Source organism: Hemibagrus wyckioides, linkage group LG25 (genome assembly GCF_019097595.1).
Source record: "Hemibagrus wyckioides isolate EC202008001 linkage group LG25, SWU_Hwy_1.0, whole genome shotgun sequence".
Classification (NCBI taxonomy): domain Eukaryota; kingdom Metazoa; phylum Chordata; class Actinopteri; order Siluriformes; family Bagridae; genus Hemibagrus; species Hemibagrus wyckioides.
This window is the reverse complement of record NC_080734.1, coordinates 16,473,392-16,490,580: the sequence shown is the minus strand read 5'-3', so window position 1 is coordinate 16,490,580 and position 17,189 is coordinate 16,473,392. Positions and strand designations below refer to the sequence as shown.

The following is a 17,189-nucleotide window of genomic DNA, read 5'->3' as shown; positions in this document are numbered from 1 at the left end:
CTGCATCTGGGCATCTGCTCAGACCTTCCTGTTCTCGTTCTTATGTGTTCTATAAAACTCTGAAAACGGTGATGGACAGAAGATAATTTGAAGTAAAATGAGAGAGAGAGAGAGAGAGAGAGATGCTGCAAAGAAAGGAATAAGTTAGTGATGACTATGGAGTGTGTGTGTGAGTGTGTGTGTGTGTTTAAGCTTGACTCTGCTGTTTCTCTGTAGTCCTGTAGTCACCCTCGCTGTGCTGTTGAGTCAGCCAAGCTGCTCACATTGAAGACCGGAGAGAGGATTGCTTTCTGCTGCTGGGATACCTGTATCCAAAGAGCCACAGACCAAAGGACGTAAACACCTCTTTTGTCATTTTGGGGTTTCCTTATGAACAACAATCTGTAGTAAGCAAAAAAGGACTTGGAAAATACATCAGGTGTATGCAAAGGGAAAAGGATTGTGCGAGAGGAAGACTGGGTGTCCGGCAGACTGAAATAGGTAGGGGCTGTTCCACTGCTGCTTCAAATAATCAAGTTTCTGATAGACCCGATGTTACGACGTGTTTACAGTATGTGTAACCGTAGCCAAGGTTGTACTGAGAAAATCTTAAGAATTGATCCATGACTGGATTGGTGGAAGTGATTTGGAAGATTTTTACCTTTCGAAAGCTATCCTGTGTTCATCAGGGCATCTGTGTCCATTTACAGAGTAACAAATGAAGGGGGACCTCATTTATCACTGGTGTGCAGACATAAATATGTGCATAAATTGTGTGAACTCTTCAAAACAAATGCCTGTGTCTTCATGCACAGCTGTAAGCGTGTAGGTGGAAATTAAAGCTGCAAGTAAAATGTGTTGACTCGCTTGATTTGTAGCAGTCATGGAGCTTGGTAATAACTGAAATGTTATATAAGATCTATTAAATAATTATCGTTCTACATGTTCGTGGAAATGCTCGAGTCTGAATGCATTGCAAATAATTTATCTGTATTTTATTTTATTTCAACTGATTTCTTACCTATGACCTCTAAGCGCTTTATCAGCAGATCAGTACCCATTTCTGAAAAGTTTTGAGTCTCAGTCAGGTTGGTGAAGGAAACTAGACGCAAATGCAACAGCTGTGCAAGGTCACATGCTTTTCAACACCGTGTTTTTGGCTGCAGACAGACAACATAGCAGGAATTTCCCAACTGTCATTGAGTAGGGTTGTGCCTGCTGTATGAGATACCATGATTTCCTTCGGGCCCAAATTTATCCCCTGAACTGATGTGCATTAAGGATATATAAGTAGTATAGGGATAAATAGTAACTTTAAACTTTTTTCTATGTTTCTATACTTCTGTAAAGCCGCTTTGAGACAATATCCATTGTTATACAAATAAACTGAATTGAATTAAACACCTGTGAAATATGACTTTCATGTCATCATGCGTTTTCCCAACATCAGCAGCTTGCTTTCTTTTCGCAGTTAAATTTTTTACTTATTCACTTATATTAATCTCAGTGGAGTCAATTCCGTGAAATTCTTTGTAGCTTGTTGTGTTCAAAATTATGTTTAATACATTAAAAATGACAAGGAATATTAAACATCACTTCACACTTGAAATAGTTCCCCAGGCTGATTTGTTAACTCTGTGTAAACAGAATCCTGGGATATGTTGTTTGACGTTTTTTACACTACTCAGGCTTTACCCGGGGTTTACACGATCAATCCCAGCTCTTCATAATCTGATGATGTAATCTGGATCTGGATTTCTGTGTCAACAAACATGATTGGATGCATACTAAGCACAACTCTCTCATGCTTTTATATCAGTGAGAAAATAAGTTTGACATTTGGCCGATCTTTGAGAATTTGGGTGTAAAATTTTGGGTAGACCGGTCTACAGTTCAGCATCCGAGCAAGTATTCACCTCTTTCACAGCTTTGAAATCTATTTTTCCTTCTTTGTATTTGTTGTATGATTGACCAAATGCTTGTATAAGATCCAACTTCTGCTAAGTTTTCAGTCAATTCATTACAAATACTCAGTTATTTCTGATTCCTGCCCATTTTGTCCTGAATAGACTTTCTTTCACAGACGTTTTCTCTCTTCGTTCTATTTCACATATTTCCCATCACCGTTTAACAGAATTTTTCCCTCAAACGTTGCAACTACTGTTTACACAACATGCGGTTTCTGTATCGGTGACTGTACAAAGCACATGATTTGAGGTACACACCATAGTTTTTGGATTTTGGGCCCCATTTGAAACAATATCTCTGTACCAGTCTCTGTTTAAGTTACCTTTTAAATAAGCAGTATTGATCTTGGATACACACAACTGATATTTATTAGGCTTCGGTCATTCATATAAATCTTTCTAAATCTTTTGCAGACCTATTGATGAACAAAGCCGCAGGACACGTGCGTTTGTGAGAATGGAGTAAATGTATGTGTTACATCTGAAAGATGGAGGTTGATGCATGTGTGTATAGATGCTGCATGTCTGACTGGAAGCTATAATCTGTGTGTGAGACCGATGTAGTGATTTTTGGCATGGAACATCAATCAATGTGACAGGAGAATTATCACTTGATGCTTCAGGATATGTACGTGTTAATATGAGCGAACGTCAGATTCTTCCTGTCTGTCTGACACGCAAGACAGAAAGACGGACAGACGTTTGTACTGTAGAGATGTTGTGCCTCTCTATGTGTGTGTGTGTGTGTGTGTGTGTGTGACTTCCTCGCTTGTTTTATTAAATGTTGACGTGTCTGGCTTTATTATATATAACATCTTTCCTTGATGCAAAAATTAGTTTCTGTCGCCATCAGCTGTGTTTTTGCACTCAGGGGCGGACTTAGTGGTTTGGGGGCCCTAAGCAATTCCAGGTATGGGAATCTCGTGCATGTGCAATACGATAGGATCGTTCCACTATTCATGAATCATAGGGGGGCCCGCATTTGAAAAGATGTAATAATAACATTAAAATCTTAATGGTTATAGACAGACCATACAATATATGATAGAAAAGTAATAAGTACTATATGATTTATACAGGCTTCTTAGTATTGGTCGGGGCCCCCTAATTCCCCAGGGCCCTAAGCGGCTGCTTATTTTTTAATTGGTTAAGTCCGCCCCTGTTTGCACTGATGCACTGTAGGTTGTTCATGTAATGAATATGAACACACACACACACTATATTCACACTGGATTGTGTTTATTTCTTTTATAACTACACTATATTTTGGCTTTATTTGCTGATGCTTTCTAATCGTGGTCAGCATACAGATACTGTCCACATCATGAAGGTATCTGGACTTCACCATAGCAACACACTGACTCACCTGTCATAATCAATTTTTCTGTCACTCTTATTCCAGTCTTCAGATTATAATCATGATTATTATGGTTATAGGGATGAGTGTGAGAGTCGCTGGAAAGCTTCTGATAGTTTTCAGACTTAAAGAACGAGACAGTTGCTTTAGGTTTGTTTATAGAGAGTGATAAATGATAGAAATATTCCTACTTTACATTGCTTGCCGCAGTAACTGACAGGTTGTTATTTCTAGCCCACACTCTTGGCACCATCGATTATTGGGAGACATTCTAGTAGCTTTTAATTTCACTCCTGATGTAGGTGGAACAAGTGTGTGTTTTTATTTATTTATTTTTCCCCCCCTTGCATTTCTGTCTGGGTTTTATCTTCATACTCTATAGCGCTATTGCCTTAAAGTTGTCAGGTTGAAGTCTTAAAATAAAAAAAAGAGAAACGAAGACGGAAGAGCTCAAGAAACCAAATCGTCACTTTAGTGCCAACAAACCAGCTCTGAATCTTGTCTTGCTATTTTCAGCTTTTTTTTTTTTTTTTTTTTTTACAAATCTCTTTCCATCAGCAGCATGGAGAGTGTCCAACTTTTCTATGTATTCAATTCTTCAAGCTCTAAAACCTGCATCCTGCACTGTGTTAAGTGAGTTATCCCTGCTTGAGGAGAGCAAACGCTTTCTTTTTCCACTTCACTATAATGAGACTGTTTTAAGCAGAGTCCTGAAAGATTTCTTTAGGGAATAATACTAGAAGACAGTCAGCATGGCAAAAGATGATATTTTCATGAGAATACCTGGAATATGTGCAGAGTTATCAAATATTTATTATGATGAGATTCTAAATATGAAAAAGATTATTCAGCTTGTTTTTAGATACTTTTACCCATTATAAACTTTGAATTGGATAAGGTGGCTTCTTGCTTCTTCTAGAAATATCTGTCTATCTTTCTATCTATCTATCTATCTATCTATCTATCTATCTATCTATCTATCTATCTATCTATCTGTCTGTCTGTCTGTCTGTCTGTCTGTCTGTCTGTCTGTCTGTCTGTCTGTCTGTCTATCTATCTATCTATCTATCTATCTTTCTATCTGTCTGTCTGTCTGTCTGTCTGTCTGTCTATCTATCTATCTATCTATCTATCTATCTATCTATCTATCTATCTGTCTGTCTGTCTGTCTGTCTGTCTGTCTGTCTGTCTATCTATCTATCTATCTATGGCTCAATCTGTCTATCTGTTTATCTATGGCTCAATCTGTCTATCTATCTATCTATGGCTCAATCTGTCCATCTATCAATCTATGGCTCAATCTGTCTATCTATCTATCTATCTATCTATCTATCTATCTATCTATCTATCTATCTATCTATCTATCTATCTATCTATCTATCTATCTATCTATCTATCTGTCTGTCTGTCTGTCTGTCTGTCTGTCTGTCTGTCTATCTATCTATCTATCTATCTATCTATCTATCTATCTATCTATGGCTCAATCTGTCTATCTGTTTATCTATGGCTCAATCTGTCTATCTATCTATCTATGGCTACATCTGTCCATCTATCTGTCTATGGCTCAATCTGTCTATCCTTCTATTCTAAGCTTGTTATTAGTAATAAATGTCTAGAAATAGTTTTAAACATCTTAAATTTTATACTGTTAAATACTGGGTCGGTCTGTCTGTCTGTCTGTCTATCAATATATCTATCTTAAAAAGGCTTAACATTACAAAACTATCTGCCAATAGAAGAAGCTTGACGAGTAAAGAAATGTCTAGAAATAGATTTAATAATCTTATATTTGGTTTATTGTAATTTTATACTGGATATATATTTAAGAACTTTTCACTCCCTCTCATTTTCTTGCAGTCTATATTTCGATTTTACTCTTTCTGTTTCTGCTTCTATCCCAAGGCCAGACTGCGATGCACGACAGATAGGAATGAGAGCGTGATGGAGAAAGAGGAAAGCCACATTTCTTCATCAGTGATCTGCTCCGACAGTCTCTCAAGGCTTGCAATAATGAAGTCTCATTTGTCTCAGGCAGGCCCAGATTCCATTAGCCCATGTGTAATTGTGTTAACTCTTGACACGGCCTTAAATGGAGTATGGTTGTCGTGTGTGTGTGTGTGTATTTGTGTGTGTTTTAGATACAAGGATATGGAATGATTTGTGTCAGTAATTTGTGTGTTCACATTACAGGAGTTGACCTTTTGGGTGATGGTTGTAATGATCCCGTTAGTGGAGACAGAATGGACATGAATCATTGGCTTTATTTTGGTGCTAACAACCATTTTAAGGTTCCTTTAAGAGAGATCGGAATGTGATCGCACATATTCAGTCAGCACAACTTCACTGTTAGATGTAGTTCGCAATGAAAGACCAAAAAAAATCTCATTGGGCAGCAGGATCATTTCAGAAGATCAGAGTAAGAGCTGGAACAGAGCTAAGTAGATTCAAGTACAGTGGAACCTCTGCGTACGTATTTAATTCGTAAAATGGGCGAAGATTTGTACTGAGAAACGAATTTTCCCATAAGAAATAATGTAAATGCTGATAATCCGTTCCAGGCACCCAAAAATATTACCAGTACGAAGCGTATGTAAACTGTATGGCTGCTTACAAAGAACTGACCCAAATCAAGCATTCCATGTCAAGGCTCCTCACAGGAAGTTGTGCCACCAAAAATAGAAAAAAAATAGAAATAGAACAGACCACCCACGCCACCAATCTGTCCCAAAAAATCACCTAGCTTTTGAACGCATCGTTAAACTCATGGCTTGACTCTTTCCAAACAGCTTTGGCTGACTGTAAAATAAAATAAATATCCTAAAACTCGTAAACTCGGTTCGAAAGTTCGGTTCGGTTCGTTAAAATGCTGATGCAAATTTCTTGCAAAATTTCAGTTCTTAAGGCAAAAATACGTAAGGTGGAACATTTCGAATGCCGAGCTTCCACTGTATGTAAGATATCTCTCAGTACTATAATGTGTCTACAGTGGTAGTCGTTGCACAGATGAGTGTTCCTAGAGCAAACAGATGAGTATGCAGAGTGGAAGATTCTGTGACTCTTAAGCGATGATGCATGTGCGTATCAGAGAGCTCAACCATCCTGAAGCATATTATTCATGAATAAGCTCAATACATGTAAATATATGTTAGGGGATGTTTAAGGGTACACAGCAGAGGCAAATACACGCACATATACATCACCAAAATATTCAACTCAGACTGTGCAGTGACTACCTACAGTACTGATCTTGTATATTGAGATCTTTCCCAGCTTGTACTGTGAAAAAGATCATGCTGTACATACTGAAATTCATGCTGAGATTTATTTATTATGTCTTTTCTTGCAAACTACAAGCCAGCAATGCAGTAATGTTGAGTGAATATGCACCACAATATTTGTACCACTCTTAAAGGATGACCTACTGATGCATCTGCAGTTCAAATCACTGAGAATTTTAATATGGTCAATGGCATCAAAGTCACTGTATTTCCATTCTGCCTCCTGTAATAGGATCATCTAGAGTGTGTATATACAGTATGGGTATATATCCTTGACAATTAATTGGTGTGTGTGTGTGTGAGGGAGAGAGATACAGAGACTCAGTCTGTGGAGTAGGAAGTACTGATTAAAGGTAATCTTTAACTCTTTATGCTTTCAATACTTACAATAAAAAGCAAAATGCACTATGTTAATACTGCTGTTCCATATTTTTTTCAAATAGAAACATGATCCAACTGCAGATGCCTTGGATAACAAGGTTAAAGGTTTTCTGAAATCTGATTCACTGCTGAAATAAATGAAATCAGCTGTGCTCTGGTATAATAAACAAGCATTGTCATTATTACTGTCCTTCAAAAAGGTGACACCATGGACTTAGGGCAACACAGCTCCATTGTCTGCTTTTGGATTTTGAATCCTGAGCTTTCTTTTCTTTTCTTTTCTTTTCTTTTCAAAGTCCACTTGGTGAATCGCCTAATTGTGTGGCATTGTGTTTTCCTAAATTGTACCCAGTGTTACAGAAGATGCTCTGTAGGCACCATGACCTCACCATGACCAGCATACATGGATTAATGAATATGAATGAATAAATGAAGTTCAACAGCAGACGATTATCTTTTATATATGAGAAGGTTAAAAAGCTGACTTGCTATTTAATTATGGTCTGTACAATAATGAAGGTCATACGTGCGAATCGGAGTGTCATTCATGGATGTGTTTCATATGGAATAAGAGAAAGAGTGTTGAAATGGATGAAAGAAAGCGCTGTAGAGAGCAGATGGTTGTGTAATTGATAGCAAGTGCATGTGCACAAATTACAGATTATGTGTATACTATACAGAAGCATAATAGGGTACACCGATAGCAGTGTTTGTGAGTAAAGGATACCCAATCAGGACCAGCCACAGTGCTAAAGCAATCACTCCTGTTTCTCGCTCTTATCTAATTCACTGCAATTCTCACTACACTCACTCTCCAGGGACCACAGCATGGATCCAGGGACATGTGAACTGCTCATTCATTGCATTCTCAGGATCCACTTCATTTTCCTGGTCTCAATTTGGCCACTCAGTCATCTCCATGGGACCTGGAGCCCCTGGCACTGTTTCCCTCTTTGTGTTTAATTACCTGATTGAAGTCATCCCCTCTGTGCTTTTCCAGTTTATCAGCTACAGGGAGGGAGAGAGAGGGTAAAAGAGAGAGAGAGAGAGAGAGAGAAGGAGAGAATTCCCTCCCTGGCTTGTCCTTCAGTTAAAGCCTATGACACACTGTTCACCCCTGTTCTCTCTGTCTCTCTCTCTTTCTCTCTCTCTCTCTGAGTGATGTAGATCACCTCACCTTGTTGTGCCAATGTGTACTTCAGCACCATGTGTCATTGCACAAATATTGATTTTCACCATTCATCTGGGGGAAAGCTTAGACTATTTGGATAAATGTCCTCAGAAATGGCATGATTGGTATGGTTAGAAGAGAACCGTAGGTAACCAGAAAGAAAAAATGCCTATGCAAGCTACTTTAAACCAGATTGATATGTGTGTGTGTGTGTGTCTGTGTGTCTGCTGAGCGCGTAGTGATGACAGTTGAAATAGCTTGAGATGGTGTGTGTGCAGTGTGTGAAATTGGAAAAGGCTGGCTGGCGTTGTCACTCGCTACATGTCCCATCACTCCGGCTAATTTGCTTTTGTCTGCATAATTTCCACATGCGCAGCAATCTCAGTGAAATTTCATTGGTGTATTTTTTTTTATTACTCTCTTTAAAAGAGGCATGCACTCCAGCTAAAGGTGAAAACTAAACAATCCATTGCTTCCAGCTACTGCAGAAGTGTAGTGGTGGATAGAGTGGGATGGTTGTATTGGTTATAAAACAGAGGAAGAGTACTTACACTTGTGGCCATGGGTCTGCTCTTTTAAGGAAATTCTAAATACTCATAGATAATAATATAGTGAGTCAACTAAGAAAACAATTAGTGTGTTAAATTTCAATGCACATATTTCCTAAAATGCTAATTTAACACGTTAAAGTGACATAATAGCATCACACGTAGTAAGCTGCAACATATGATGATTACACAAATTCAAAAGATGGATGGAAAGCTGATCTTGGTGCTGAAATTTCTTTCAAGCCAGGAAATCTAGTCGAAATAAGACATCCGTGAAGTCATTCATGATATGGGAAGGGGGCAGGGCTTAATATCAAAAAGGTAAAAACACCTATGCAACTGTCTGACGTTTCAGATTTTCATGTTTATATTCATGTTTTCATGTTTATATTGGTGTTCAGTGAGATTGTAAAGTCGGTGATGTTCTTCTATAGGTTGATGCAGTTTGATGCTCAAGGCGTTATGGAGGAAGTGGTTGATTTTTTTGTTTTTAAAGTAACTGCATTCGTACCCGAGAAATTCAGCGGTGTTTTTTTGAATTCAACAGGATTGTATGCAGACTCAGTGCTCCCTGGGTCACTCCCTGCCCCTTCATCTGTGCCACTCAGCTTGTGAAGAGTCATGACCTCCTTGTGAAGGAATTTAACCAGTGGTGGATTCTCTACTTACTTGATCTTTTGTACCAGCGTTTCAGTGTCTGAAGCTCTACAAGTGTTTGTTTCGGCTGATCTATGGCATTATGTAGGGGCTTTTGTTGATTCTCTAAGCAGTCGACTTCCAGTGCCAACCTTATTTTTTGCTTCTGTGATTCTGATCTTCCTCGAATTGGTGCCAGTAAGCCTGCCCGCTGGCTGGAAGCCACTTGACCTGCCAACGTTGCCATATTTTGCATGAAAAAAGCTTCTGGTGCTTTTGGTACTTGGAGTTTCTGAGCACTGTGGGGTGAATCTGGGCCATGGCCCTTCTGCCTTCTTCTCACCAGGAATTGGTCCTGTGTGATGCATTGCTCTCTCCTTTGCCACTGCTCTCTCCTTTGCTTTTTATTCTGGTTTTTGTAGATCATGAGACCTTGTGGCTTTTGCAGAACTTGCAGAAAAGGCGTCTTGAGCTCGCTATCTTTCTGAACTGTCCAACAAATGTTCCATTCTTACATGCAATATGCATGTTTATACTGTGTTTACATGTTCATATGGCAATGTATTTCATATACGTTGATGGAAGTACATGAGTTAGAGTACACTGTGTCTGTGTATAAGTGTATCAACTTATCAACAGACAGTGTGATCTACTGAAGTAATTATATAATTATCAGAGGTAGTTCCATCAAGAGCAGTTACATGAAAAGAGAAAGACTATGAATGAAAAGGGTTTTCTAATCCGTAAGAATTCTGCTGTCTACAGGAAGGAATGTGAAATACAGAATTTGACACATAAACCCACTTTGACCTTTCTGTCCAGTTCCCAGTGCATTAAAACCTGGGGATCTGAACTGGTTTGGAATGTATTGTTCATAGTTATTTTTCTAGTGTAAGCAAAATAAATAGCCACAAACCTAATGAACCCTTTTCAAACCTCTGGTTTAGAATCCAGAAGAAAGCAAAAACAGGCTAAACTGCTTGAATGTTAGCATAGAACATGCTATTGTAGTGTACCTTTCGGTTCAATCATCAGTAAAAACATTGAGATTCAAATTGTCATCATCTCTAAGCCAGGATTTTGGCTATTAGGAGAGAGGAAGCCAAATCTAACATTGCTTAGGCAATAAGTTTGTGTGTAACCTTTCCTTGTTCCCTCATTCATCACAAGAAGTGTGTTTGAATTTGCCAACATTATCCTGACTGTGATTGGTCAGATTAACATGACAGTTGACTTTATTGGCTGATGTTGACCAGGTGATGCAGGCAGCTGGTTTATATACATACCACAAGGCACTAGGAATGAACTACGGGGAGCATGATAGCTTAGTGGTCAGTACAATTGCCTAACACCTGCAGAGTTGTGGGTTTGATTGGTACCTCCACCTTGTGTGTGCCGAGTTTACATGTTGTCCCTATGCTTAAGTGGGGTACTCTGATTTCCTCCTCCAGTCCAAATACATGTGAGAGATGCTGAGTGCCATGTCTAAATTGTTTGTAGTGTATGAATCAGTGTGTGTGTGAGAGATAGAGAGAGAGAGAGAGATTGTGATCTGCGACAGCATCCAGGGTGTTCCCTGGCTTTGTGCCGAGTTCCCTTGGATATACTCCAGGTACAGAAAGTGGATGGATGGTTCAATATACCATAAAAAAACAAGTGTTTGTGTTCCTGTGAAATGTATTTTTGAGCCATTTTGTGGAACACAAAAAATATTTCATTTTTCTGAGTCACCATCAGTAGCCTTACTCAGGTCTCTGGTGGTCCAGTGGCAGGATCCCATGCTCTCACTACTCTGTGGCCCAGGTTCGATTCCCGGGCAAGGAACCAAACCAGCCACTGAGGGGTTAACTCTCAGTGCCAGTCCCAAGCCTGTGCCAAAACTAAACATGCTGTATCACAAAGCAGGGAGCAGCCAAAGGACAATAATAATAATAACAACAACCGTCAGTGCTCCTACTTCCTATGGGATTCCACTTCCTCTGTGGTACTACTGTGGACGTGTAGTGATTGGCTAAAAGACTGAGGAAAATCAGATAGAAGCATAAAATTGACCATTATACATGTGCCCGAGAGGAACAAGTACAACTGTCCCTGAAGGACAATGGAAGATCACATATTCAGTGAGAGCTGATCTGTAGTTATGGGAATTGAGAAGGTTATCAGAGGCCTTCCGTGTGTTCAGACTGCAAAAAGATACTAGCTCATGTGGAGGTGGTTGGGGTGGATGAGCTGCTATGGGAGCATCTTATGAAGTACCAGGTGACAGCTGTGTGTCCAGGGATAGACTAATACACACACACACACACAATGTTTCGGAGTTCTTCACCTGGAACTGACAACAGAAACACTGGGGAGTCCAACAAGGCACTTCATTGTCATGGTAACGGGCGTAGAGCTAAAAATAGCATGGCTTTTTCTGGATCACATGGTCCTTGGGGAAAAAGAGAGAGACATCATAAAGGTGGGGAGGTGGATTTGAGGGCAAGAATGGAGGGTTGAGGGGTGGGGGTATGGGCTTTTGGAGACAAATGGGCTTTGAACACAAATATTACCCTTGCACCCCATTTATCTCTCGACTGTGTCAGAGAGGAGCAGGCTGGTGAGAATGAAAGAATTTAATAGAAAGTGAAGAAATATTTGAGATCAGTTTGAATGTAGTTTTAGCAACAAAAGAAAAAAGTTTCCCTTTAATGTTTGTCATCGTGAGGATCCGCAATCACTTTATTAAGGATACTGTATTTACATATACATGTTTAATTCAAAGTGGCTTTTTAAACCTTAGAAATAACTGAAGATATAAAACCTAGAGAGTCACTAGAGAGCCACCTGTACGTGTGCTTAGCACATTACTCCTCCCTACCAACGATCACAATCTCCTAATTTCAGGTGCAACCTCTGACTTCTACTTCACTTTCTCACTTTATTAACAACTTATCAGATTTAGCAAAACTTCATAAAGTCACCAATTCAGTCTCAACTCCATTTCCTACTGTAACACTTTACAATAACATCCATCCATTTTCTATACACACTTTATTCCTAATTAGGGTCACAGGGATCTGCTGGAGCCTATCCCAGCACACATTGGACCACATATAGACAGACAACCACATACTCTCACAGGCAGCTTAGAATTGCCAATCAAGCTAATGTACATGTTTTAGGACTGTGGGAGGAGACCAAAGTACCCAGAGTAAACCCACGCAGGCACGAAGGGAACATGCAAACTCCACACAGAAAGTCCCCTGCAGGTTCGAACCTGGGATTTGAAGCCAGGACCTTCTTGTGAGGCAACAGCGCTAACCACTAAGCCACCATGCTGCCCACTTTGCAATAACAGTACATGAGTAATCCTGCATCTAATACTTAAACATGAACTAATGATGAGTTAAGGCATGTACTAATCAGGAACTAATGACGATCTAACCTTAACTGTGCTGTGAGTCTTATGAATTCATGTGTGAATAACGACCACCTTAAGTACATCTTATATATATATATATATAAGATGTACTTAAGGTGGTCGTTATTCACACATGAATTCATAAGACTCACAGCACAGTTAAGGTTAGGTATATATATATATATATATATAAATAATCTTACAGAACTCTAGTTTGAAATGTTAATTGATAATAGCATCCGCTAAATGAATAAAATTTACTGTTTAAATTTTGTGTCTAGAAGCCAAGCCTGGGGCCCGATCCCCCGCCAGAGCATGTACTAGTACTACAGTGGGATTAGAGAAATAGATGGAGAAAGATGCAAAACAGGTTAAGATGAAATGACTGGAAAGACTGGAAGTTTTCAAACAGAAAGGGGTTAAAAGTGACTTTCACACTCGCCAAAGTATACACTCTGTGTGATTCTACCAGTCTATTCCAAGCCTTTGTTTACTGATGGTCTTTCTGTTTTTCTCATCTTGCTCTAGCTCACTGTAGTCCATGCTGTTTGTTGACCTGTCCTGACCTGTGTCTGTTATGTTGATGTTGGTTCTGCCTGTTGATGGAAACCTTTTGCCATCATTTTATTAAAACTGCCTTTCCTGCAGTTGCATCTGTCTCAGCCCATCTTTTGTGATAGCGGCTAATTACCCAAGATAACAGTTACTAGTTAAACAGTACAGTTAGAGTTTAAGTAGTTTTCTATATGAAATAATGAAAATGGACAGATCATGAGTTTTTCTGGTGTTGGTTTTATACATAATTAACATCTTTATGGGTTCTTTAATTGGCAGCATATTATGTGTAAGGGAGTCAGTGGGAGATTTTCTGATCTTTATTATAAACCAAAAATTGTCCCTTTAAACCTATAGAGCTGTGGAAGGATTTCTGGGACAATTAGTTATCTAGTCATCTACAGGGATGCAAATAACTCTTCATGTTATTAATGTTTTTTTTGTTGATCTTAATGCTTAACAACACCATATTTTGAGTTCCCGAATCAGAAGGTCCTCATGATTATAACGCAAATGATGGATTTATATTAATTTGCTTGCTTCGGTACATTTTTGCCCTACACTAACAGCTCAGTCACTATTTCTAAGCCTAATAATAAATGGATTAAAAACATGTTTACTCAAGAAAAGCATTTAATCGTTGATATGATGGAGTATTTTGTTAGGAGACATTTATTTAACATTTATGGCAAGAGTCTTGAGTGTTTATAAAAGTCAATACGTTTCCCTACACAGCAGGTATTTCCTGTTATTGATTATGTTATAGAAGCAATACAGAGTCGTTTTTCATCGTATTTTTTTTTTTTTTTGTGTGTGTGTTCCACGAAACAAACCCCACAGCTTGTCACCTTGCCAACAAACTGGAACTCTTCTCATCAGTACCCTTAGTACCTTACTTCCTGCATTCTTGGTTATTTAAGTATTAAGACAAGGCTGAATCAGAGGCACTTGGTTGATGGCGTTAATATTTCCCATTTATAAGATATATTCTGTTGCAATATTTACATAGCCCATACACACTGTATGTGGAGTAGCGGAGGCTCTGGTGGTGACACACACAGATAGTACAGCAAGCTCGGAAACTCATTTTACAGATAGTGCTTTTGGCACAGGGCTCAGGGACATGGATGCACCCTGAAGTGCAATAAATTACAAAAGAAATTATCCCAACTGATAGTGTGGGTAAGCAGACTGCAAAAGCCCTTTAACTTCTCTCTCTCTCTCTCTCTCTCTCTCTCTCTCTCTCTCTCTGATTGCAGCCTGAGAGAACTGCTTTGTCAGTTTAAAGCTTTCCTCTGCATTTACTGTTTTTTTTCTTATTCAGCCCTTCTTCTTATGCATCATTCTCTTTTACACCCATTTTCTCTCTCTGTCTCTCTCTCTCTCTCCCTCTCTCTCTCTCCCCCCTTTCCTCATCACCAATCTTCATCTATTCACCTGCATTTTTTTCCACTCTCCAGTGTATTTTTGCTTGCCCCATATTTTCTTTTGTTCCTATTTTGTCAATCATGTTCTGCGCTCCTTCTTTTCAATTTATTTCTGTAATACTTAAATCCTCATGTGTTATTCTTCTTTATTTTTCCCCCCTCCCCTCCCCTCCTATAATAGTCAGTTCATCAGTATGGAAGAAACCGCCTCCTGAATGAGTGTGCGCTCTTTGTGTAAAACGCTGACGTGAGATAATGTTCGCGCTGGCAATCCGGATGCGACTGCATGGATTTGCATCTCATTTGGAATTCAATAAACCAAATGGAACCCACATCGATGACGGACTTCATAAAAATTATTATAATGCTATACCTGATTGATTTGTGCACGCTGTTCTGGCCTGGACTCTTAAAAAGGCCCTTAATGGTTTAAGTGAGTATTTTAGTCCAGGTAATGTTATTTATTTACCTCATTGCTTCTGGCAGGATGTGTCACTTGTGCATTTCCTGTATTGATGACCTTGTACTTGAGATGACACAGTAATCTCAGGCTGGGATTCAAACCAAAACAAACTGATTAGAAATGCAACGGGGATCTTGTCTGAGAGTTGGGGGGGTGGGGGTGGGGGGGCAGTCTGACAGCATCCTGACCAAATGATACAAGACAAGCTTTAAATGAAAGAGCTCTTTTTTCCTTTTTTTCCACCCCCCGTTGCTTGTGTTTTTTCATTCCAATATTGCACCACATAGACCTTCTCCGGTGTTGCTACCGGCGGTGATTATTTTTATGACATGACTGGATGTTTTCAATTATGCTTTCTGTACTATGTGACAGCTGACCTGTGATGCCCTTCTACTGTTACTGTTTGATAAACTTTCTAATTTCACACTTGTTAAATTTTCGCACGGGACTCGCCCTTTTGAGGAGTGTGCCTGTCATTACAATGATCCAGGAAGTCCCGTGCTCAAGGGGCTGATGGTTATGTCTGGGTTATTTGGAGGAGGTTTGGGGACTAAAGTGGCAGATCTGATGGCATGTGGTGGATTACAACCCCCCACCCCCACCCTTTGCCCAGACTATTTCCTGTCATTACCCACTCACGGTGCTTTGTGTCCGACCTCATCAGGATGACAAATGGTTGGGAGATGCTGATGTTACATCTATGTCTGTGGTAAAATACATCATTTCATGCTTATAAGCACATCAGCTGAGGTAGAGACTTTTACTAAATTCAGATTCCTTTTAGTAAAAGGTTGCTCCATAGCAGGCACCTAGACGATTTATCTCCAAAATACTTTAGTTATAATAGAAACCTGCATGATCAATAGTTCACTGATTAGAGTCTAACACTGTTCAAGAAGCACTGAAGCCACCATGATAAATACAACCAGCTCTAGAAGTGTGGAAGTGTCAGTTCATTGACATGTTGCCTCCAAACCACTAGAGGACAGCCTCTTCTGAATGTTCATGGCTTGTTTGTCCATTCTGCTCATTTCCAGCTAGAAAATACACATGGACTACAGTGCTGAGAGGAAGTCTTATAGTTTGCCTCGATTCTTGTGGCCTTGTCTGGTTTTCCTTGCCTCACCTCACGTCACCTCGCCTTGCCTCACCTCATCTTTGATCTTGGCTTACCCTTTGGATTTGTCGACCTGCCTGACCTCTGTGTTTTAACCTTTTCTTTTGGTATCAAACTATTTTTTGGATTGGTCACCTAGTGTTTTTAGGATTAAATCTGTATCTGTTCGGTTAATAATCTCCTACAAATAGATCTGCACTGGACTGTCTCTGAGGCCTTTGACACACCAAGTGCTCTCCTTTTCACCATTTATTTGACAGTAATCCCAGTTTTAGCAAACCATTCACTGATTGTGAAACCCCACTGGGCCGAATGGCTTAACAGAAAAGCATTTGGGAAAAGAGTTTGATGTGAAGATATAAAACTATACAATCATTCAAAATTCACAGTATTTATAAAAATATTCAACATGGTGGCTCATTGTCTTCACAGGTTTAGGGTCCTGGGTTCGATCCTGAGCTTGGATTCATGGTCTGCACATGCTTGTGTAGGTTTCGCCAGTTTCTGTTCAGAAGCTCTTCTTTGTCGCCATTTTTCTGCTCAAAGGAATTTACTGACACAATCTCTACACATTTCGAACTTCATGTCTAGTCCAGAAATATCATGGCTGCAACCCAAGAAGTGTATGAAGTGACCGGCTGCCTCGTCTGTATTAAAGAAACTAACCTCTAAATGCATCTACAAATGTGTCTGTGAAACATGGGGGGAGGGGCAGTGAAGCAGGGCTAGCTGTAATTACCACCCAGCTCAATTAAAACATGCCCCTAGACAGTGGAGGCGCGAATAAACAGTCTATTCATCTTCTTTCTGGCTATCCGTGAGTTTAACTACCGTGCACGGTTTTGATGGAACGACAGATTACAAAATTAATGGCACCTTTATACATTATCTTAATAAATACATGATG

General features: G+C 39.4%; 1 protein-coding gene across 3 annotated transcripts in view; it reads left to right on the top strand.

Moving 5' to 3' along the window:
* Positions 1-241: 241 nt before the first annotated feature.
* Positions 242-17,189, top strand: part of dab1a (DAB adaptor protein 1a) — a 394,224-nt gene continuing 377,276 nt past the window's right edge. For all 3 annotated transcript variants that reach the window (XM_058379226.1, XM_058379225.1, XM_058379227.1), the window contains exon 1: positions 242-480. The gene's annotated coding sequence lies outside the window, so the exon portion shown is untranslated. The remainder of the gene's footprint in view (positions 481-17,189) is intronic.